The following is a 24,403-nucleotide window of genomic DNA, read 5'->3' as shown; positions in this document are numbered from 1 at the left end:
TGTTTAGTTTAATAAGAGTTAAACTGTCATTTATATAGAGGTTGAAACTCTATAATATTATTGACATAACATTGACCACAAGAGAAGTGGTTCCTGTCTAGTTTTTTTTCTTGTTTGAAAATAAAGTGTAGAAGCTATACATCACTTTACTGTTATGTACTGAAACATTTATCCTTCTTCTGATTCTCTTGGAAAATATTAGCCTAGTTTTATTACAAGCCATACAATTGCTTGTAAAGTATATTATACCTTTAATAATATCATAAATTATATAAATAATATCATAAATTATCATAATTGTACAGTATATTATACCTTTAATAATATCATAAATGTATTGCTTGGATTGTTGTATGTACTTTCAGTATATATATATGTATATATATGTATGTATATACAGTGGTCGAAGTGGGGCGGTATACGGGGGTATGCCATACCGCCACTTTAGTCTGAAGATAAAAAAAAAAACTTTTTTTCCCCCCTCAGGATGCTCTCTGATCACTCAGCAGCGCATATTGTGCTTTTGTAATACCCCTGTACAACGGGGCAGTCTGGCAGGGGACGTTGATGGACAGGGGGGTGTCCGAAGGTGCGCACTATATTCACTCTTTACTTTTCCATACCCCCACTTCAAAATTTCCATACCCCCACTTCAAAATTTCTACTTCGACCACTGTGTATATATATATATATATATATGTATATATATATATATATATATATATATATATATATATATGTGTGATAAGTTTTATGCTAGATATGTGGCTTATTTTGATGCTAAAGCTTCAATAAAAATGTTTTGAACAAAAAATATTAGGTACTGTAACTTTATTAGAAAAACTGAAATACACAGAATCTGAATTGTGTCGTAAATGTGGCTAAAGAGGTAAATCCCTTTGTTTAATTATTTTGATAGAGTAAGCACTATATATTGGGGTTTCCCTTTTTGGAACCTAATACATTTTTTTCCTTTTGGGTCTTTATGTTTTCTAGGAAACAAGCTGACAGACTATGAGTTTTGAATCATTTCTTAATATTGTAATGATGTTCCTCAACTCTAGTTTTGATCTTCCTTTTAGTTTTGCCAACATATGTCACACCAGTTAAGTTTGGAGGATCTGACTTTGGCTTAGGACTTGAAACGGCTTTGGTGTTAGTAGAAAGGAAGGTACTGTAGCTGGTCGAATATACTGCCTTTTCATAAACCATGCTTGAGTTGGTAGTTGGCAAAGATCCCTAAGCAGGGGCAGGGAGTCCAAATCACCACCGGCCTTCCCCAGGGACCTCCGCATGGAGGTGTAGATTTTGCTGCATCTGGTGAGCAGGTCCCAGCCCACTGTTTGTGACATCCATGACTAGCTCTTAATGAAGGCACAAGGTGGACTAGATGATGTGGAGCTGAACTAGAAAATAATATACAGAAGGCTAGAACAAACTAAATCAGTATCAAACTGAAGACTTATACAGGGTATATCGGTGACAACTGAAATCTTGTTGCAGAGACTCCAGAAAGTAACTAAGGACTTGATCCTGGAACTCTGGTGAATAACTAAGGACTTGAACTGGGAACTCCATCTAATAACTACAGACATATCCTGAGGAGAAGTGGAAAAAGAAGATTTAACACCAACACGCTGTCTGCGCCTCCACCTTTACATGTATAAATAAAAGAATTATACAACCCTTTTCTGCACAGCTGCGCTGTGGAAGGTGCATCCAGTACAAAAATCACAATGATGTTCTCATCAGACGGATGTCATATTCATATAAAAATAAAACAGAGAGTGGATCATAGCGTAACACAATTTAATACAATACAATAAAATTCGGTATGATGCTTCAAGCTCCCTCCTGGGATAACAAAACTTAAAGCTCAATTACCAGAATAAAATAAGAACCTTAATGAAAAGAGTTCTCAATCAAGCATAAAATATATGACAGCCTTGGAATCAACACATATTCTGAGGTGAGAGAAGAGTCTGCAATTACCCAAAAGTATGGAGAACTAGATGGAATCAGTTCTCAATAAAACATTTCAGGAAAGAACAGCTTGATGTTCGAGTTACCAGTCCTGGACCGCTGCAGCAGGTTCCTGGCTGATATCTTCTTCCCCAGAAGGTATGAAGCTCCTCTTGTGGCTGTAGTATCGCTGCCAACGCGTTTCAACCACTACTGTGGTCTTTTTCAAGGCTGAAGTAAAATCGCTAATGTCCACTGAGTTTAAAAAGGCTGATAATCACATTCTAAGCTAAAACAGCTGATCCTATTGCCGTCTATAGCGGCCTGTCATTGGTGCTCCCAGCGGTCACGTGACCCGATGTGTGGGAGTGTTTCATTTACTGCTGGTGTCATAGCGCCCTCATCCAAAATGGCGGAAGCCGCACTTCCGGTCTGCGCACAGCGCTGTAAGCAGCAGGTTCTTATGGTGATGTATTCCTGGCATAGCGCCCTTGACCAAGATGGCGGAATCCTTACTTCCGCAAATAGCGCTATAAATTATAGTGACAGCTCCCTTCTATCGCGATCACGTGATCGCTCGGTGCTCTGGATCATAACAATATACATCAGACAGTTATATCCATAGAATCTGTTGGAAAGGAGAAAAATAAGTTTTATTTCCAGATAAGCTTTTCTACAATAGACACTCTATCCCCATACCTTAATACAGAAAGGAAATGAGATATATATGAAGAAGAGGATTTCACATGCAGTGCAGGATTACAAAAACCATTTAATCTCGAAGTCAGAGTTTAACCCCTTTGGAATCAGGGTATCAAACTCATAAATCATCTCCATCTCCTTCTTAGCCAGAAGGGTGGAGATGTTTATATTTCTCATGTTAGTTTTGACCATCTTTAATCCTACAAATTTTTTAATTGCAAGTGTGGAGCAATTGTGTACTATTCTGAAGTGATTAGATAAGGAGTGTGTTTCCAGGCCTTTCCGTATGTTCCTGAGATGTTCTCCCAGTCGGACTTTTAATGGCCTGGATGTACGACCTATGTAATTGAGGCCACAGGAGCACTCAATCATATAGATGATGTTACTGGTATGGCATGTGATAAACTCTCGCACAGTATGTTCCTTATTATTAATCACAATTTTCTCAATTTTTTTAGTACCATCACTTTTTACACCCCGGCACCCCAAACAAGTTCCACATCGATGGAAACCCTTAGTTCTAATGTTGCCATCTCTTTGTGGCGGAAGAAATGCACTCTTAACCAAAGCATCCCTCAGATTGGGTGCTTTTTTGTATATAAAAGATGGTTTGAGTGGGAGGGCCTCACCTAACACTGGATCCTTTTTCAGGATATTCCAGTGTTTGTGGAAAGATTTTTCTATCTTTTTGTGTTGTATATTATATCCCGTTATAAAAGCCCACTCAAATTTATTGTTTTTTGTAATGGGGTTACTTCTTTTTGTTAAGAGGCTTTCTCTATCAATAGTTTCTACTTGCGTGATGGCTTTCATTATAGTATCATTCTTATATCCACATTTTTCAAATTTATCCACCATCTTTTTGGCCTGTAACTGATAGTTTTCATTCTCGGTACAATTGCGTTTTACCCGTTTTAGTTGACCGCTGGGTATTGAGTCCAACCAATTGTGGTGATGGCAACTGTCATAATGGATATACGTCCCTGAATCGGTTGGTTTAGAGTATGATCTGGTACATAATTTACCGTTCTCTACAAATATTGTTAAATCTAAAAAATCAACACTTGTCGTACTAATGTTATATGTGAGCTCGATATTCCAATCGTTCACATTAAGTGCTGAGCAAAATAGATCCAATGATTCTCTATCGCCCTGCCAAATAAACAATATATCGTCTATATATCGTTTCCAAGACACCAGGTTCGCCCCATGCCGATCTTGTGGCCATATATGTTGTAGCTCCCAGCTGCCCATAAACAAGTTGGCATAACTGGGGGCGAACCTGGTGCCCATGGCTGTCCCCGTCTGTTGGATATAATAGCCATCACCGAATAAAAAATTAAATGTTCGATAAAATAAAGCTGACACTATCTTTTATGAATTCCTGTGCTCCACCATCAATATCACTCCTAATCAGGAATTCAGATACTGATTTTATCCCTCTATTATGATCTATTATGGTGTAGAGAGACTTCACATCCGCAGTCACGAGGAACATCCCATCCTCCCACTGGACCGTGGGTAGGAATTTTAGGACGTCCCCCGTGTCCTGCAGATGTGAGTTATTGGTGAGGACCAAAGGTTGAAGGAAGTAATCAATTAGCTCAGATAAATTTGCGGTTACTGAGTTCACTCCCGATACTATCGGGCGTCCGGGGGGGTTATAAGGATCTTTGTGAACCTTTGGTAACATATAGATCACCGGTATGGTGACGTCATCATGTAACAGGAACTTTTCTTCCTTCTCTCCCAAAGTACCATCCTCTACATAGCGTTTAATTAGCTGTTTCAGGTTCTCAATTACCTTCGCTGTCGGGTCAACTTTTATTTTTTTATATGTTATACTATCCTCTAGATGATTTTTGACTAACGTCTCATACCAGGATCTATCCATAATCACCACGCCCCCGCCTTTATCGGCGGGTTTGATGATGATTTCAGAATTATTTTTGAGGTCCTTTAGAGCTAAACGTTCTTTATAACTGAGGTTATATTTTACCCCGGTGTTATTGAGATCTTTCAAGTCATCCTGCACCATAGCACAGAATGTCTCAATATGACTGCTTTTCATATGTGCTGGAAAAAATACTGATTTGGGTTTAAAAGGAGTCAGGGGAGGTAATTCTGTCTCACCCAAATTACTTATTGTCTCTTTAGTCATATAAAATTTTTTGATACATAATTTTCTAACAAATTTATGGATATCCACAAAGGTGGAGAATTTATTGACAGGAATAGTAGGTGCATATTTCAAGCCCCTTGCGAGAACTTTTTCTTCATTTTTACTTAGTACATGAGTACTTATATTGAAAATTTTAATCCCTCCATTATCTTTCGTTAAGGAGTTATTTATTTCATCTGCCACTACTACATCGGGTTGATTTTGCTTTCTGTTTTTTCTTTTTCTGGGGTCCTTCTTTCTTCTAATCTTTTTAGATCTTAGTCCACCCCTTTTTCCCCTATGTTTTCTTTTTAGCCCCCCCGATGGTTGTATCTCCGCTCTTTGTTTAGCGGGTGAGTCCTCACCCTGTCTAAAAAATGCGCCCTAGGGGTTTCTTCTTCTAATGGGCGATACCTATTTGTAGTTGGTGGATACCAATTTCTCCTTTGTGTATTTTCATTATCATATCTAGAACTACGGGGCCTCTGGTCAAACTCACGGTCTTTCCGATAGTATCTATTATTGTACTGTTGTCTCCTATAAGGAGGTCTATAGGGTTCTCGTTCAGATCTCTCATATTCCCTATGTTTAAATTGGATATGTGGGGAATTATTTTCTCTATTCCTGGGTTTCCGTTTTTTAACCTTTTTCACCAAAACCTCAGGTGTATTAATGGACAAATCAGAACATACGGAGCCGACTATTGATGTATCTAGTGGGCTCACGTCGTTCTCCTCATTATCTTTTTCTTTTTTGTCCCTAATAAATTTCTTTATTTTTTTATCCACTAGGATTTTTTCTTTACTTTTGATATTACTTTCTATTCTTTTTTCCATTTCCTTATAATCTGCCATGTCTGAGAAAGGTTCTATCAGGTCCTTGTATTTTTTTATTTCAATATTGAGGTCTTCTAAGTCCCTGCGTTTTTCTTCGACAATTAATTTAATTAAAGAGAAAGAACAGTCTGTAATAATTCTGTCCCATTCTACTTTAAATTCTTCCGTAGAAGAATCAAAGGATGCCTTTTTATTTATTTTAAGGCCTCTAGGGACAATCTGGTGGAACATGTATTTTTCAAGTGTTGCCACTTCCCACCAAATCCGGTTTTCCTTAAGCAGTGTGTTTTCTAATTTTTTCATTATGTTTTCTAGACTCACATCTAGTAGGTCTATATGTTCACCCTCATTCTTAAAGATGTTATCTAGAATGGAGCGTCTACGGTCTTTATAGGAAAACATGTCGTCACACCGTTATCTTAAACTGAGTAGGGAAAAGACAATAGATATAGGATAAAAATAGTATAGACACAGTGCGCCTCAGGCAGAGTCGGCAAATACGTGAGTGGTGATAAAGGGGTATTCCCAAATTACCCCAACAGAGTACAAGTGGAAAAAGAAGATTTAACACCAACACGCTGTCTGCGCCTCCACCTTTACATGTATAAATAAAAGAATTATACAACCCTTTTCTGCACAGCTGCGCTGTGGAAGGTGCATCCAGTACAAAAATCACAATGATGTTCTCATCAGACGGATGTCATATTCATATAAAAATAAAACAGAGAGTGGATCATAGCGTAACACAATTTAATACAATACAATAAAATTCGGTATGATGCTTCAAGCTCCCTCCTGGGATAACAAAACTTAAAGCTCAATTACCAGAATAAAATGAGAACCTTAATGAAAAGAGTTCTCAATCAAGCATAAAATATATGACAGCCTTGGAATCAACACATATTCTGAGGTGAGAGAAGAGTCTGCAATTACCCAAAAGTATGCAACAGTTGCTAAATTAAACTATCCTGAGGAGACCTTGAGCTGAGGATTCTGATGAAAGAACGCAGAACTCCTGAACTCAACATAGCAAGGAAATAAGCAACACGCTTCAAACTATTCCCAGGATGTAAAGATGTTGTTCCAGCATGGTGGAAACCCAAAAGTCCCCTTTAAAGCCTAAGAGAAAGCCATAATTGGCTCATCAGATCAGCAGATCCAAAGTAGGCTCAGATTAGCCAGCTGACAGTCAGGTGACCAAAGCAAGATGGTGGCGGTTAGGTGACCAAAGCAAGATTTGTGTTCTAATATTTACATTAGCCTCTCTGGAAAGTTTTGTCACTGTTTTATACCTTGTTACTTTAATTTACCTTACTTTTATTTCTTGTCTACATTTAATTTTTACCTGTTACTCTTCAGGTTAGCATATTATTTACCTTGCATAATCTAAGATAGCGGTTCCAAAACTGTGGGTCTTGACCCCAAAGTGGGTCCCCGACCTTCTCAGCAAGGGGTCAACTCCATGTGGTGACCATCAGGCTGATGACTTTTCTAACCTCAGTCAGTGATTCAAGGAGTCTGAAAAATTGGTTGAATTGTCTGTTATGTAAGACTCCTCCCATCACTTTGTGCCTCCACAATGCTGCCATGTATGTGCTGTCTGCTGCCCACACATGTGATGACCTTCTGCAGTAACTTGCTGGGGTGCTGTAATTATTTTTATTGTCTGATGGGGTCACAGAGCAAAATCGGTTGAGGACCCCTGATCTAAGATAACCAATTTCCTCAAACAGTATTCAGGCTCTCGCTATACATATATAAACTTTATTCTATAAAATGTATTTATTTTCTTTCAAGCAACAGAATATTAATATGCTTGTGATTGCATATTTAAATAATGTCCCTAACAGGTGCATAACAAACTCATTATTCCTACACACTCTGTGCTAATTAACTAAAAAGTCAGGAATGGACACACACTTAAAAAAATACATAAATATTAAAAATTTTATTCTGTACTATTAACCGGTTATCTCTCCAATAAGCATGCTAAAAATATAACATGTTTATTATATCATATACAGATGTTAAAAAATGTGTTCTACTTACTAGAAAGGTGGATCATAGTTAATTATTCAACAACTGCATGGAAGTTATATGTGTTATGTCGTCATATATGCTGATTCTTCCATAATAAGTGAACTACTGTAGTTCCCAGATCACTGGGGGTTAACCAGACCTGGTCTCTGCTCTGCTTATCTGCAGAGCCCTTCAATCAGGTATACACCGCACTGCCAAAGTGAAAACCCGTGAGTTGTTTAGCATGGCTTGTGAAAAGTAGCTGGATTTGGCGATTCGTTGCAAATCCATTTGCAAGCCGCTTACCATTGAATGATTTTGTTTGTCCCTTGCTCATGTGTGCGCATCCCATGACTTACTTGAGGCTGCGACAGGAGCAGTCAGACGGTGGCCGTATCCGACATCACATATCCTACATCACATACCCTCCCTTCAAATGCCTTGGCACACGTGCGTTTTCTCTGACACCCACAACACCCATTGACCACTGCTAAAGGCCATATTTCGGTCAATCAACTTGTAGTGTATGCGACTATGACCCATATTCATGTACAGGCTATCATTAATTGCCCGGCCTGTAAATTCACAGCCGTGTGATCAGCTCTAAATAACCCCCCCACAGTTCTTAAATACATGATCCTCTGGATATTTAATGTGGTGCCCATTTAAAATAAACAGCACACTCTTATGATCTAAGATAACTGATCTACAGCAAGATGATACATAACTGACATTTGCAACAGTTGCTAAATTAAACTATACTGCTCATAGTCAGTTATGAATGAATGCAATGTTTATGTGGATAGATTCTTAGCTATAAATAAGGCTGAATCTGGAGTGAGTGCCTTTATGATCCAGCAGACTACTATAGCTTCCTCTCAGTAGGCAACTATACGGCTTTATCTTTTCTGCCTGGAAAACAGGATGGCCAGGTAAAGAACAAAGGGTGCAACAGCTGGAAGCTTAACAAATCATATATTATTTCTAGAAGGTAATTTTTGGTGAGAATCTCTTTTTCTCCTTTCATACTTAACCAAAATTGATAAATGAGGTACCATTTTAAAGATTAAGTGGTACTTGTTTAGTTTCACGGCGGCAGTTACGTAGTTTATGTAGTGCTGTATTGAGAATACCAATACAGCACTATGCTGCCTACGTAAATTCTGTAACTGCTTCTGTAGCACTGAAACTAAACAATGGTTAATATCCCCACTATCCACGTCATACTCCCAGTATCCACGTTGGCGTGGAGGCAACTTTATAAAGTGTGGCGAGCGCAGCTCGCCACCGAGCCCGAAGCGTGGCGAGCGGACGCCTATCTGCATGCGCTCGCCATGCTTCGGGCTCGCTGTGCTCGCCACGCTTTGAAGAATCAACTCCACGCCAACGTGGATACTGGGGGTATGACGTGGATAGTGGAGGAAATGTGTGTGTGTTGTGCATTATGCTTACCCTCCTCCGGCCACCACGTCCACTGGGTCCCCGTGATCCACCGATGGGTCCCCCCTCCTCCGGCAGTCACTCCCCGGTGCCATTGTTCAGTGCCCCTCCTCCGGCCCTGGCAGAGGACAATGTACGCAATTAGCGTAGTGCCGCTGGGGGAGCATGGAAACCATGGGATGCCCCCACAGTGGCAATGCGCTGAATTATGTACATGTAAAAAATATATATATATATATGTTGCGATGGGGACTGCACACACCGGTCCTTGTCTCAGAGAATAAATGACGCCGACCACAGGGGTCTTTTGGCAAGCTTTCGGGACTTTATTGACCCGTCTTCAGGCTCAATAAAGTCCCGAAAGCTTGCCAAAAGACCCCTGTGGTCTGGGTCATTTATTCTCTGAGACAAGGACCGGTGTGTGCAGTCCCCATCGCAACATATATTAATTTCTTTGGACGGGCACCCTGGCAATTGAGCCTGATTGATGCGTGCGCTGTGCATCGGACATATATATATATATATATATATATATATATATATATATCTAAAAGAAGGAAGAAGTGGGCGCTCCAATAGTGTATTACCACTTAATTTTTAAAAGGTTTTTATTGGTATAAAACAGAACAAACAGATGGGGTCACGTACCGTAGCATGCGGCTGTTACCTGCCGCTGGCTTCCCAGCATGAACCGAGTACTCCGTACTCACAAAAGTAGGAGAGGTTACACTCCATACTCAGCTCCGTTACAGCTCCACAGACACAAGCTTCACAGAGACGCTAGGCCACGCCCTTGGAATTATGCCTTCATTATGTCAAGTGTGTTACCAAATGCTATTGGGGACTAGGGGATCAGAGTTCAGGAGGCAGAGCAATCTGCCAACGAGTATATAATACTACATACCAGTTGTGTGGAGCTGGAGCAGTAACCAGCTGCTGGCAGGCTGATATCTATGGTTCTGGGAACAGTAGAGACAAGCTATTAGTGTCCATCAAAGAGGGAGAGTCCCAGCTTTTGGAATATATCCTCAGAAAAACTCTAAATCTCAAAGAACCTGAAATATCTGACTGGGAAGAGCAATTAACAGGCTTGGATGGGGACCACTGCTTTAAAGTCAGATATCTCCGGTTCCCAAGAGACAATTTCTTATACGCACGGAAAGAGAAGACACTCAGCTTTGAAAGACGAAAGTGTGAAACCACACTTGTCTAAGAACATGCAACAGGTGTAAAGAGTAATGAACAAATTTATTAAAATCTGCAGTTACTTTCCTCATTAAGGGGGCTTGTCTATTCTTGCTGTTCTGATTGGACATTGCTCCCTATATTACCCAGCCTGCCCTAAGCTCTGTGCTGGTTTTACTGCTTGTTTCAAGCCATTGCAGCAGAGCACATGCATGCTTTCCTTACCAACCCTTATACTTATCTCCTGTACTTAGTCCTTGTCTGTATACCAAATACTACCCAGCCCTGAGTTTGTACCTACCTGGGTCCTGTTTCCCAAAGTTTGTTTGACCCTTCATGTGTCTGTGCGGTGTTTGGTCCTGTTTGTCCCAGTTAATACTTGCTCCAATAGAGCTTCTGTTTATGTACTGTACCTGTGTTTTCACCCATTAGTCTGTCTGTAACCAGAACTGCCCCACAGTCTGGTCCTGCTCTATGTACTGACTGTATCTACCCACCTGTGTTGGCTTTGCAGCTTTGCAAAGGTGAAAAAGCTGCAAAGCGAAACGCGTTAGTTAATAGAGCCAGGACACGCACCATTTGGACTCTCAATTTGTCCACATTCCATGTGACCGGACCAGCTTCCAGAACTCTCCCAGTAGCAGCAAACATCGGGACAATACAAACACACCAGGTAGAGCTCCATAACAACAGGCGCTCCCTGGGTTGGAGATAGCAATTTCTCCTAACAAAGTCCTCTCTGCAACATCAGCCTTCTTCAAGTGGGACACTAGCAAGGAAGCAATCATAGGAACGGACACAGGACATCACTCATTCGAACTCTGAGTGATCCATGCTCTAATTCTTAAGCTGTGTACACACGGGGGCAAAAGGGGCTGAAATCGCTGGCAATATGGTCCCTAGCGAACATATTGCCAGTGATGGGAGTGTGCGGGAGATAAATTGCCGGGTGCGTGCTCCCGTTTTCAGCCCCGTTCTTATCGCTGATTCCTTCTGTGGCTCCCTCCGGCAGAGGTTTCTTTTCATCAGTGACCATCTCTGGTCGCTGATGAAAAGGAGACACTGAGCAATATATTGCTCAGCAATATATTGCTAGCAATATATTGCTGAGCAATATATTGCTCAGCAATATATCTCCGCCGTGTGTACGGGGCTTTACTGTTTTGTGGAACCAGCAATTTTTTATGGATTTACTAATGAATTAATAGATTATTTTTTAACACAATTATTTTAATAAAATTTGTTCATTAAGCTTTACACATGTTGCATGTTCTTAGACAAGCGCGGTTTCACACTTTCTTCTTCGTATTTCTATATTATTTGGGCTTAACTCCCCAGTTCTAGAAACCACTGCTAGGACACTTAGTGTCCTAAACCCTTCTATCCTTTGACACTCATCTTTTTAACATAGGGCCCTAAGACTCCTGGGGGGGTTTCTGGGTACTCAGAAACCCCCCTGCGTGCGCCGCTGCCACCTGCTACACTGACAACGGAGCTTAGGCTCTGTTGTCAGCGTAGCGTAGAGCAAATGCTGTGAAACTAAACAAGTACCGATTAAGTTCTCCGCTTCTGACAAATTGTTAATTTAGAATGTCACATAGTATTGTTTGTTTAAAAATCAAAGTTAACAATGTACTTTTGGACCTACAGTCCTTTCCCTGGATGCATCAAGATAGCATGGCTAAGATGATCAGTTATGCGTGGTTAGGGATGCCACCAAGGTGGTATAGGTGGCGATGTTGCACTTGCCCAGCAGTCCTTGAAGCCTCCTGCAGGCTTCACCTATAACAGCCATGTTCGAAGGGGTAAATTAGGTTCAACCAAACCCCGGTGCTGCCAGGACAAGCCTGCTACAGGAGGCTGGGTAAGGCTAAGGGCCCCCATACATTAGGCCGACTTGTCCAAGGGACAAGTCGGACCAAATTCTCCTGCGTAATTTGGAGTACTTATCTCCTAGCACGGGACCACCCGATTTTGATCGTATACAATTGTATCGCATGCAATTAAATTTTTAATTGTATAAGCACCGTGATGGGTGCTTACAATGTTAAATACACCCCCATTGTCAACGCCACCCCCGCTATCAACGCCAATCCGGAGCGTGGCGAGCGCAGCGAGGGCCGGCGGTACGCATCCTCCAACCTTTTCATACCCCCACTATCCACGTCGGCGTGGATTTGATTTTAGATAGTTTGGCGAGCACAGCGAGCCACCAAGCCCAAAGCGTGGCGAGCAGACATGGATTACTTTACACGTATTCTGCGTCCCCTTGCGGGGCTCGTATTCCGCGTCCGCGTCGGGGGGCTCACTGCACTCTCCACGCTTCGGGCTCTGTGGCTCGCTGCGCTCGCCACACTATCTAACATCAACTCCACGCCGATGTGGATAGCGGGGGTATGAAAAGGTCGGAGGACGTGTACCGCCATCCCTTGCGGGCTCGCTGCGCTCGCACCGCTTCCGATTGCCGTTGATAGTGGGGGTGCATTTAATACCTTTTCATACCCCCACTATCCACGTCGACGTGGAGTTGACTTTAGATTGATAGAGTGTGGCGAGCGCACGTGGAATACGAGCCCGAAGCGTGGTGAGCGCAGCGAGCCCCACGAGGGGACACAGAATACTTTACATGTATTCCGCATCCGCTCGCCACGCTTCGGACTAGTATTCCACGTGCACTCGCCACACTATCTAAAGTCAACTCCACACTGACGTGGATAGTGGGGGTGGCGTGGACAATTATTATTATTATTATTATTTTATTTATAAGGCGCCACAAGTGTTTCGCAGCGCCGTACAAAGGAACAATACAGGGAGACAAAACTTGGCATAACATTGAATAAATAACAAAAATACAGTACAAATAAAGAGCACCACAGTTCAATACACATTACAGCTTAAATGTAAGTAGTGAGGACCTAATCAACATACAACTAGAGGCTTGAGGCCAATGATGGAGATGAGTATGAAGATGGTCACTGAGTGTTGGAGTAAAGGAGAGCTGTGAGTGAAATGTGAAGAGAAGTGGGCTTTGACAACAGGAGGGAAGAGGGCCCTACTCGGAGGAGCTTACAATCTAGTAGGAAGGGGAGACAGACAGATTACAAGAGGTGCAAGCAAGTGGGTGGTGGCTAGATAGCAGGATGTAAACAGGCAAGGGGTCGGAGAACCAGCTGGTTTATGCAGTGGAAGGGTACGCTTTGATGAATAGGTGAGTTTTCAGTGCCCGTTTGAAGCTTTGCAAGGTCGGGGAGAGTCTAATGGAGCGAGGGAGTGCGTTCCACTGAAGGGGTGCAGCACGGGCAAAGTCCTGTACTCTAGCATGGGAAGCAGTGATCAGGGTGGAGGAGAGACGACAGTCGTCAGCTGACCGTAGAGGGCGGGAGGGTGTATGAATGGAGATGAGGTTAGAGATATATGGAGCAATGGAATTAGAGATGGCCCTGTATGTGAGTGTGAGGTGTTTGAAGAGGATTCTGTAGGGGAATGGAAGCCAGTGCAGATTTTGTTGAAGGGGAGTAGCAGAGTTAGAGCGGCGGGAGAGGAAGATAAGCCTGGCTGCAGCATTGAGGACAGATTGGAGAGGAGCTAGTTGGGATTGAGCGAGGCCAGTGAGAAGAGCATTACAGTAGTCAAGCCGTGAGATGACTAATGAGTGGATGATCAGCTTAGTTGCACTCTGTGAGAGAAAGGGCCTGATGCGAGCAATGTTGCGTAACTGGAACCGGCAAGAATGGGCCAGGGCTTGGATGTGGGGTGCAAAGGAGAGAGAGGAGTCAAGAGTGACACCCAGGCAGCGGAGTTGGGGAACAGGGGAGATGATGATGTTGTTAACAGTGATAGAGATATTAGTAGGGGGCATAGCTCTGGGTGGGGGAAAGATAATAAGTTCGGTTTTGTCCATATTCAGCTTCAGAAATCGCTCAGACATCCAGGTAGATATGGCAGCGAGGCAGTTGGAAACTTGAGAGAAAACAGTGGGGGACAGATCAGGAGAGGAGAGGTAGATTTGGGTGTCATCTGCATAGAGGTGATATTGGAAGCCAAAGGAGTTAATGAGTGCACCCAGAGAGGAGGTGTACAGAGAGAACAGAATGGGGCCAAGGACGGAACCCTGAGGGACCCCGACAGGAAGGATAGAAGGTGGTGAGGTAGAGCCAGAGGCAGAGACTGAGAAGGAACGGTTGAAGAGGTAAGAGGAAAACCAGTTGAAGACTGTACCAGAGAGGCCAATGTTTTGGAGTGTCTGGAGGAGGAGAGGGTGATCCACAGTGTCAAAGGCAGCAGATAGGTCCAAAAGGATAAGCAGGGAGAAGGGACAATGGGGGTGCATTTAACATTGTAATCACCCATCAGGGTACTTGTACAATTAAAAATTGCATCACATTGCATGCCATTTGCTGGCATGCAATGCTATGCGATATTTCATTGTACAAGCACTCCTGTTAATTTAATGGGAATATCACATCGCATCGCATACCACTAAGTACGGTATGTGATGGGCGCTGTGCTAGGAGTACCCAATTTGGCACTTGAAATTAAAATCGCATGCCATTTATAACATTTAAAAAAAAAATGGGGAGCTGCAGGGCGGTGAGGATCAGGTGGGCGGCAGCAGCGGTAGTGTGGGTGGGCAGCATTGGGGGGGGTGCCGGTGACAGTGGGGCGGGTGGTGGTGATATGTGTGTGTGCCGCAGCAGGGGGAGGGGGTGTGCCGGTGACAGTGGGGCAGGCGGTGATGTGTGTGCGCCACAGCGGGTGGCTATTACAAGTTTGAAATAACATGTCAAATGACTGTCCAGTTTTTGATTGGCTGAGATAGAGCACTCTCAGCGAATCAGTGGCCTCCTTCCCAGCGGAAGCCGGACAGTCATTTGACATGTTATTTCAAAGTTGTAATAGCCGCTGCTCGCCCGCTGCGGCGCACACACATCACCGCCCCCCCCTGTGCTGCGGCGCACACACATCATCACCGCCACCTGCCCCACTGTCACCAGCACCCACCCGCTGCTGCCCGCCCACTGCAGGAGGTCAGACATCATAGTACCTTCTGCACGTCCAACCTCCTGATCTGATCTGATGCGCCCAGGACCGCGCATCGGATCAGATCAAATGTCACATGCATACGACTTTGGCCAGATTTCTCACGATTTATCGGCCCAAGTGCCGAAATCGAATGGAATTGGCCCAAAATCGCATAGTGTATGGGGGCCTTAACACAGGACTAGAGTCACAAGACAATTACAAACTATCACACTACCATGTGTGACTAGCAGGGGACAACTGCAGCAGATGGTATACACGAGCACCACAGCACTGGAGAAGGAATTACCAAGCACTGGGTACTGAACCACAATTGCATTAGAGGTGCAGTCCCATTCAGTGTCTAAATTCAATATTGTACAGACAGACAAGTGACAGGACTGGATTGCGGAGCAGAGCCAACACAGATGGGTAGATACAGACAGTACATAGAGCAGGACCAGACTGTGGGGCAGTTCTGGTTACAGACAGACAAATGGGTGAAAACACAGGTACATAAACAGAAGCTCTATTGGAGCAAGTATTAACTGAGGCAAACAGGACCAAACACCGCACAGACACATGAAGGGTCAAACAAACTTTGGGAAACAGGATCCAGGTAGGTACAAACTCAGGGCTGGGTAGTATAGGGTATACAGACAAGGACTAAGTACAGGAGATAAGCATAAGGGTTTTTAAGGAAAGCATGCATGTGCTCTGCTGCAATGGCTTGAAACAAGCAGTATAACCAGCACAAGCCCCCTTAATGAGGAAAGTAACTGCAGATGCGCAGCCTGACACAAGACAGAGTGCTAATTGCCTAATTCTATGACAGGTGAAACTGAACACAGAACAAATAAAAGAGTCAAGGTGCATTTACACAAATCTGCCATAGGTGACTCGAACACTTGGATATTCAAAATGACTAAAAATTATTATTTTATCCTACTACAAACCACCAACCTCACTATAAAATTAATCATATTTCATTTGCATGTAAAAACTTTGCATGGGCCACCTAGTATATATTATTTCTAGAAGGTGATTTTAGTGACGATCCCCTTTTCTCCCTTCATACTTTTCTCCCTTCATACCTTCGATAAATGAGGTACCATTTTAAAGATTAAGTTATCCGCTTCTGAAATTTGTTAATTTAGAATTGCACATTGTATTATTTGTTTCAATATCGAACTTAAATATGTACCTTTGACACATGTAAACACATGTCAAATTTTTGCGTGGGTCACGCCCACCTAGTATTTAGAATAAGGCTCTGCTCTGCAGTCTTAAAATAAATGTGTGTATCTGTCTGATTTACAATGTTGACACCCTGAAAGTTGTTACAATTGTTTTATTAAATAATTATATTTACATTTTTGTTGCTCTTTTTGACTTTTTGTCCTACATGCCATACTTCGTTATAGTTACTCTCACCCACTTCAATTAAAAATGTGCACCTTTATACATCCATACAGTACATACATATATACATCCATAAATAAAATGTTAGTAAATTAGCCCAACATATCTCCCTAGGAAGGAGGTTGAAACATGCAATATAGTCCTTCAATCCTTCCTCATTTGTCTAATTATCCTAATGCTTGGATTTATATATAGAAGCTGATCTAAAGAGTAAATTTTTGTGTGGTTGTAATTTGTACAATTTTACTGATTAATATCCAGTGTCACAATTAGTCCAACATTTCTCTGCTCTGTAGCCTTAAGCGTGGTACACAGTGGAGGGATCTCAGCCCAATATAATGTTCCCAGCTCATTCGGATCTCACAGGATTGCATGTGATATCATCCTGTCGCTATACTGAACAGCCAATCAGACGATATTGCCTGCAGTGCCTTGCATTGTACTGATGGAGGCGATGATGGATCATTATATTCCTAATTACAATGTGTAATTGATGTGCAAGATTTAATATGGCTGAGGGTTGGGTCTGTCTTTGGTAGGTATGCGAGGCTTGAGCAATTGGAATTTAGAAGAAGCTTGTAGGCTTGATTAAGCTCTTACTCATGGAGTTGGTATCTCTTGTAGCTTATTTATGGCTTGGCAACTGGAATGGAGACGTCTTGGAGACTGGAGTGAAACCAGAAATAGATAACTGGACTCGATCCAAGAAGGCAATTGGATTGTAGTCCAAAACTCCTGATGCTGGCAATGGACTGGTAACAGGAAAGGAGATGACTGTGGAGACCAGACTGGAACTGGATAGGTGACCGGAACTAGATAGGTGACCACACTGGAAAGATGACTGGGCTTGAACCAGATAGGTGACTGGACTGGAACCAGGAAGGCAACCTGACTGGAACTGGATTAGTGTTAGAGTACTGTGGGGTCTGTTTACTGAACTGTGGATGTGGTAAAGTACCAATCAGCTCCTTACTACAATATCACAAGCTGTTTTTGAAAAATGACCGGAGCTGGTTGGCTGTTACTTTATCCCCATCCACTTTGTCTAAAACCATAGCTTAGTGAATAACTCCTGAATTTCTGTATCAACCAGACTGGAACTGGGGAACAGTGGAGAAGCAAAGGCAAAAGATAACCATACTGGAACTGGATTTAATGGACTGAAACTGTTCTGACACTTCAGCATCAGGAAATTCAGCCTAGAGCTGCATTCACTGAAGAAGCAACATTGTACTACCAAATTGGGAGTAACCAGGAAACTCCCTTTTATAGGTAGCAATGTCCTCTGATTGGTCTCTGTGGTCAGCTCACTAGGAAAAGTGCCTAGAGTAGCTGAGAGCAATCAGGTGACTGTATCCAACATGACTGTGATCATGCCTGGGTTTTGGAGGGAACTCCAGCATCAAGAAGCAGACCTGAATGATGGGAAGGAGGCGAGTGAGCAGACCGCTGCAGGAGCAGAGTCTGGAATCAGCATGGGTCTGTGGTGAGCACTGTTGGCATGGTCAGACCTCATGTCATGCCCAGATGTGGATCCCAATGCTACCTGGGAACAGTGTGTGGACACACTGGGGGTTAATCTAGTTCACTCCCACAGGCACAATCACTCTCTAATGGACAAAACCATATGCACTGCAGGTGGGGCTGATGTAACATGTGCAGAGTGAGTTAGATTTGGGTGTTTTATTGTTTCTGTGCAGGGTAAATACTGGCTGCTTTTTTTTTACACTGCAATATAGATATCAGTTTGAAGTACAAACCCCACCCAAATCTAATTACATCTACACCACCTGAAGTGCAAATGGGTTTGTCCATTAGAGAGTGATTGTGCCTTTGCGAGTGAACTAGAATACCCCCCACTGTGAGCGGACCGCAGCTGGAGAGACACTGCAAAGGTAAAAAAGATGTTTGATATTCTGGGTCATGACAAACATACAATATATTAACAATGCTCTCACTATATCATCCAGGAACACAAAGCTCCAGTGTATATCCCAACTAAAGTGGGGTTGTCTACAGCAGTTAACTGTTATTCTCTAATTCACATGATGGTTGGCTTGTTTGAAACTTTTGTATTCGAATCAAAGCAGAGTAGGAATTTTGCATACATTGGAGATTGGCTAGAATGGAAGAATGAAGTGTGTGGTACAGTAGGCATTTCTTCTGTTCAGTTACATATCACAGCACTGCAATGATAGAATTTCAGCAAATATTATTTTGGACATCTATTCAAGAAAAGCCCTCAGTGTGTACAAGAACTTAAATGTGACACAGGCTAGTGCTACTACTGTTTTTGTCACTAAAAGATTTACTGATATACATTGCATACTGTCCTGGACATTATCATTTCAGTTAAGAGACTTTTTTTGTAAGGCTGATACTTTTTGTGTTGTACAGAGGTGGGTATAGCGCTCAAGTACTTCTGTGCGAAGGGGCTGCAGACCCAGAGTGGTCCAGACTCTAGATATGAAATGAGCAAATAAGGGGGTGCTGCGCTCACCTTCTGCTCACACAGCCGATGTGGACTGGGAGCACTTCTATATGTGACCTAAAAAGCCCAGTATAGTAAGAACTGCAAATGAGGACAATGTATGTGGGTGAATAAATATATTTATTTATAATAAGTTGATGGAAAGAAAAGGGGGATGGGGTGACGAGCCGTGTAGCTTCCACTCCGTGAGAGTGGTGTCCGCTGACGGCCAGGTGTGGGGAGGGGGGGGGGGGGGGGCGCAGGTGGAAAAAATCTCTGCCCTGCGGTAGGTGAAAAGGAAAAAACAGTCCAGGTACTGTCCACAAAGCAGAATGGTATGGAGATGTCACTGGAGGCTGGCGTCCCAGGAGCTCACAGTGTTGCATTCAACATACCTTAATGCTGCCGCAGTTGCGGGAGTGTTCAGGCGCTTGAGGCCGCAAGTGTCCCAGGCGTCCTGCTGGGTGCAGGGAAGGACGCCGTTCGTGGATCCACGCTACTCCGTACAGTGCACCGGCGGATGCCGGATGATGCAGGCTGACGTGATGTTTACACGGCGCACTGGAGTTGCGTGCGCTCTACTCGCTGAGGAGGAGACTTGGAAGTGACGTCTGGAGATGATGGGTGTGTTCCCAACGCGTTTCAGCCGGGGTTCTGTCTTTTTCAAGGTTGTAGGACTGTGTATCTGGGTTGAATTTAAGAGGGGGTAAGCTCCACCCCTCTCCTGTGATTGGTCGGGAGGTATTTGAGCCTCCTGTGGAGCTGCGTGCGTGGAATGTGTCAGAAACTGACACGCTGATGTCGACTTCTCTGTAGACACCTGTCTGATGTCGATTGGTCAGCTGGTTTAGGCAATGTCAATAGTGGGAAATTAGGAATAGATGTAATATTAACTAAATAAAACAAAATTAAATGGAGAATGGGGTGTTGATTCATGTCAACATGATGCAAGCACTTGGGGATTTATATGAACTTGGTAAAGTGACGACAGATGGTGGTGTCGACTATTGTATCAGCGAACCAAGTAAGGCACGGTTTTTATGATAAGGTCCTGTGTTGATTACAGGCCTGGGTGTCTGCTGCGTAAAAGAGCCATGCTGTGGTCCTGCAGTGAGGGGTGCCATATGGTGATCAAAGATGCCCATTGTGGAAGTCTATATTTAAGCCCCCAGGGTGTAGGGTTTTTAGAGTGAAAATCCAAAAAAGTTCTCTTCTGTTGAGGACCTCAGTGTGATCACCTCCTCTCCAATTTTGAATGGGGGATTCAATGGCTGTGAAAGTGAGGCCTGTGGGACTGGATCCATGAACTTGCTTAAAGTGCATGGATACACTGTGTTTCTCATAACCTATTTTTATATTGCGTATGTGTTCGTAGATTCTTGCTTTAAATGTCCTGATTGTCCTGCCCACATACTCTACTCAAGTCCGCAGGGGCATCTTAGAAGGTAGATAACCCCTTTGGACTCACATGAAATGTGTTGTTTGAATGAAAAGGTGTTGTTGATAGTCACTGATGTCCAGGTGCTATGGCATTTTGTAGTTTTGGTGGTGAGGTTTTTGCAACCTGCACATCTTCCACAGTGGAAGAAGCCCTTTGTGTCGGTAAGTCTGGTCTGTATGGTCTGTTTTGGTTTGATGTGGTTTTTCACTAGTCGTTGTCTCAAGTCCGGTGCTTTTTTGAAAATTAGTGTGGGTTTGTCTGAAATGTGTTGCTGTAATTCGTGATCCTGTTTAAGTATGTGCCAATGTTTTTGGAGTATCTGTCGGAGTTGTTGTGAGGACTGATTAAACTGTGTGATGAATGATACATTTTGTGGACCTAGTTTGGTATCGGTGTCTGTTTTGATGAGTGTTTTGTCTCTGTCTAGTGTGGCTATTTCTTGGTATGCACTGTTCACCAGATTTTCGTCGTATTGTTTGGCTAGAAATTGTGATTTCATGTCCCCTGCTTGTATCTCAAAGTCTTGTGCTTTAGAACAGTTGCGTTTTAAACGGCGGAACTGTCCTTTGGGTACCCCGTCCAGCCAGGGTTTGTAATGACCACTGGTATAGAGAATATAACTGTTAACGTCTACATCCTTTCTAAATGTTTTTGTCTGTATGGTACTTTCCTCAATGAATACCTCAAGGTCTAAGAATTGTACTGATAGTCGACTAATCTGAGTGGTAAACTGTAAATTTCTGTCATTGTCATTCAGATAGTCCATGAATAGTTAAGTGAATTGTGGGAGCCCTTCCAGATGAAGATACAGTCGTCAATGTAACGCCGCCATAGGATCAAATTAGGTGACCAGCTGCGCTCCCCCCAAATGTAATCCTCCTCCCATTTGCCCATGAACAGGTTAGCGTAGCTGGGCGCCACCTTCGATCCCATGGCGGTCCCGGTGGTCTGTAGGTAAAAATTGTCGTTAAACCAAGTGTAGTTATGGTGTAGGATAAAGTCTATGGAGTCTATGATGAAGTTTATTTGTTCCTGTTTGAGTTGTTGTGCTTTTTCAAGAAAATGTCTGGTGCTGTTTAAACCTAGGTTGTGATCAATTACTGTATAGAGTGATGTGACATCGCTGGTTGCGATCCAGTAGTCTTCCTGCCAGTCTATTGTTTTTAGGGTGTTTATGATGTCCGTGGTGTCTCTGATATATGAGGGTAGATCTTTGACTAAGTGTTGTAGAAAGGTGTCTGTGTATTGTGCAAGATTGGATGAGATGGAATTTATACCTGATATGATGGGTCTGCCTGGAGGATTCTGTAAGTTTTTGTGGATCTTTGAGAGGTAATAGAAGACCGGTATGACTGGGTGTTGTTGTTTGAGAAAAGTGTATTTGGATTTATCCAGTATGCCTTGGTTGTAGCCTGTATGTAGTAATGTATCCAGCTGTTTATTGTAGTTTATTGTTGGGTCTCCTGGTAGTATTTTGTACGTGGTGTGGTCACTAAGTAATCTTAGCGATTCTTTGATGTAGTCTGATTTGTTTTGAATGACAATGCCCCCCCCCCCCCCCCCCTTTATCTGCTGGTTTAATGATTACTTTTTGTGGATGTAGGTGTTTGATTTAATTTCAGTAAGTCTGTGGTAGTTTTGGCTCCAGTCGTGCAGTGCAGTCCAAATTTTAAATAGAGGAGTCATATTAGCTACCAGTGAGTCCCATATGGTGATGTTTGGCAACATTTGGGGTGGTAGTTGGTGTGGCTTGGGAACCTTTGCTTTTCTGCTGGGTCAAGGTTTTAGCTTAAGCTGGGTACACATATATACAATCCCTGTTTTCTTCCGACCGTTCGACCGACCATAGACGCAACAGACCGTCCACAAACAACAGCCGATACGCACGTACACACCTGTACAATTTTACTTGCGACGTCCGATGTACTCCCGTCCAAACAGTCGCAAGTAAAGATTGTACCACCGTACACACTCTCCCGATTTGGGCTTTTGACACGATATATATAAACATAATTATCTTTAATGGGCTGGGTTAAGGGCATTACAAAATAAAGAGGCGTGATTACAGAACCTAAACAAAAGTGAATTCCTTTTTTACAGAGTGGCCACAGAAGGAAGATTGTTCCACCAACTAAGGTAAGTTCAGTTTACACCCACGCTACACCATCTGTATACTCACCTGAACAGAGTAAAAATGTTTGGTACTTGTTTCCTAGCACGGCCACATATCTTATGGATCGTGTACCTTTAGTTAAGGTACACGATCCATAAGATGGACCCGATTTCCTTTGAAATCAGGTCCATTTGGCCGGCTAGGATAAAATATCGGGGGCATCGCGTCGGTCGGGACCGTTAACAATGGTCCCGACGCGACCGACGCGATGCCCGCGATTTCCCCATAGGCTTCAATGTTAAAAAATATTTTAACATTGAAATCGTGTCGGGAAAGGTAAAATATCGGGGGCATCGCGTCGGTCGGGACCATTAACATAGGTCCCGACGCGATGCCCCCGATTTTTACATAGGCTTCAATGTTAAAAGATTTTTTAACATTGAAATCCTGAAAAAATGTGAAAAATGTGAAATTGGCCAATATGACCCATTTCACATTTTAGATGTCCCCGTCGTCACCCCACGATAGACGCCAACCCGAAGCGTGGCGAGCGCAGCGAGCCCGCGAGGGGCGGCGGTGCGCGTCCTCCGACCTTTTCATTCCCCTTCTATCCACGTCGGCGTGGAGTTGAGAATAGAATAGTGTGGCGAGCGCAGCGAGCCACCGAGCCCGAAGCGTGGCGAGCGGACGCGGATACCTTCACAGTTATACGCGTCCCCTCGCGGGCTTCACAGGTGTCCGTGGCGACGCGGACACCTGTGAAGTCCGCGAAGGGACGCGTTTACCTGTGAAGGTATCCGCGCCCCCTCGCGGGGCTCGCTGCGCTCGCCACGCTTCGGGCTCGGTGGCTCGCTGCGCTCGCCACACTATTCTATTCTCAACTCCACGCCGACGTGGATAGTAGGGGAATGAAAAGGTCGGAGGACGCGCACCGCCGCCCCTCGCGGGCTCTCTGCGCTCGCCACGCTTCGGGTTGGCGTCTATCGTGGGGTGGGGTGTACGCCGTGACATTTGGGGGGGTTGGGAATATTTTACATTGAATCCAATGTAAAATCGGGTCCCAGGGACCCGATTTACATTTAATTAAAAAAAAAAAATCGGGTCCAAAATCGGTCGGTCGCAACGATCGCATCGCATGCGACCAAATCGCATGCGATGCGATCGACCCGATTTTTCCGACACGACCACCCCGATGTAAATCGGTGTGGCCGTGCTAGGAAACAAGTACCAAATGTTTTTTTTTTTTTTTTATTTTAAAACACACACACACGTGTATATATTTTAAAAGTTAAGGTGAACATTTTAATATATTCACACAAAACCTGTCTTTTATACTGTACAGTATCACATACACACATGTTGTTTTTAATCTACTGGTTTATGAAGCCTGGGTAGTTGACCATCCAGAATTAAGCATAAACACTTTTTTTTACTGAACCCATAGCAATGAAAGGATTAAATATATACACAGTGTGTACTTCACCTGCATTTAATTACTTGAAAGCCTATTATTTAGTAAGAAAACCAAGGTTCATCTTCCACGTTTTATCTAAGCCATGTTTATACAGATATTATCATGGCATCTGTAAATCCCTTATGCCAGTATATATTAATTCCCTAGTAATGACCTTCT

The sequence above is a fragment of the Crinia signifera genome, chromosome 9 (genome assembly GCF_055691185.1).
Source record: "Crinia signifera chromosome 9, ASM5569118v1, whole genome shotgun sequence".
Taxonomy (NCBI): domain Eukaryota; kingdom Metazoa; phylum Chordata; class Amphibia; order Anura; family Myobatrachidae; genus Crinia; species Crinia signifera.
Note: the sequence above shows the minus strand (reverse complement) of the source record.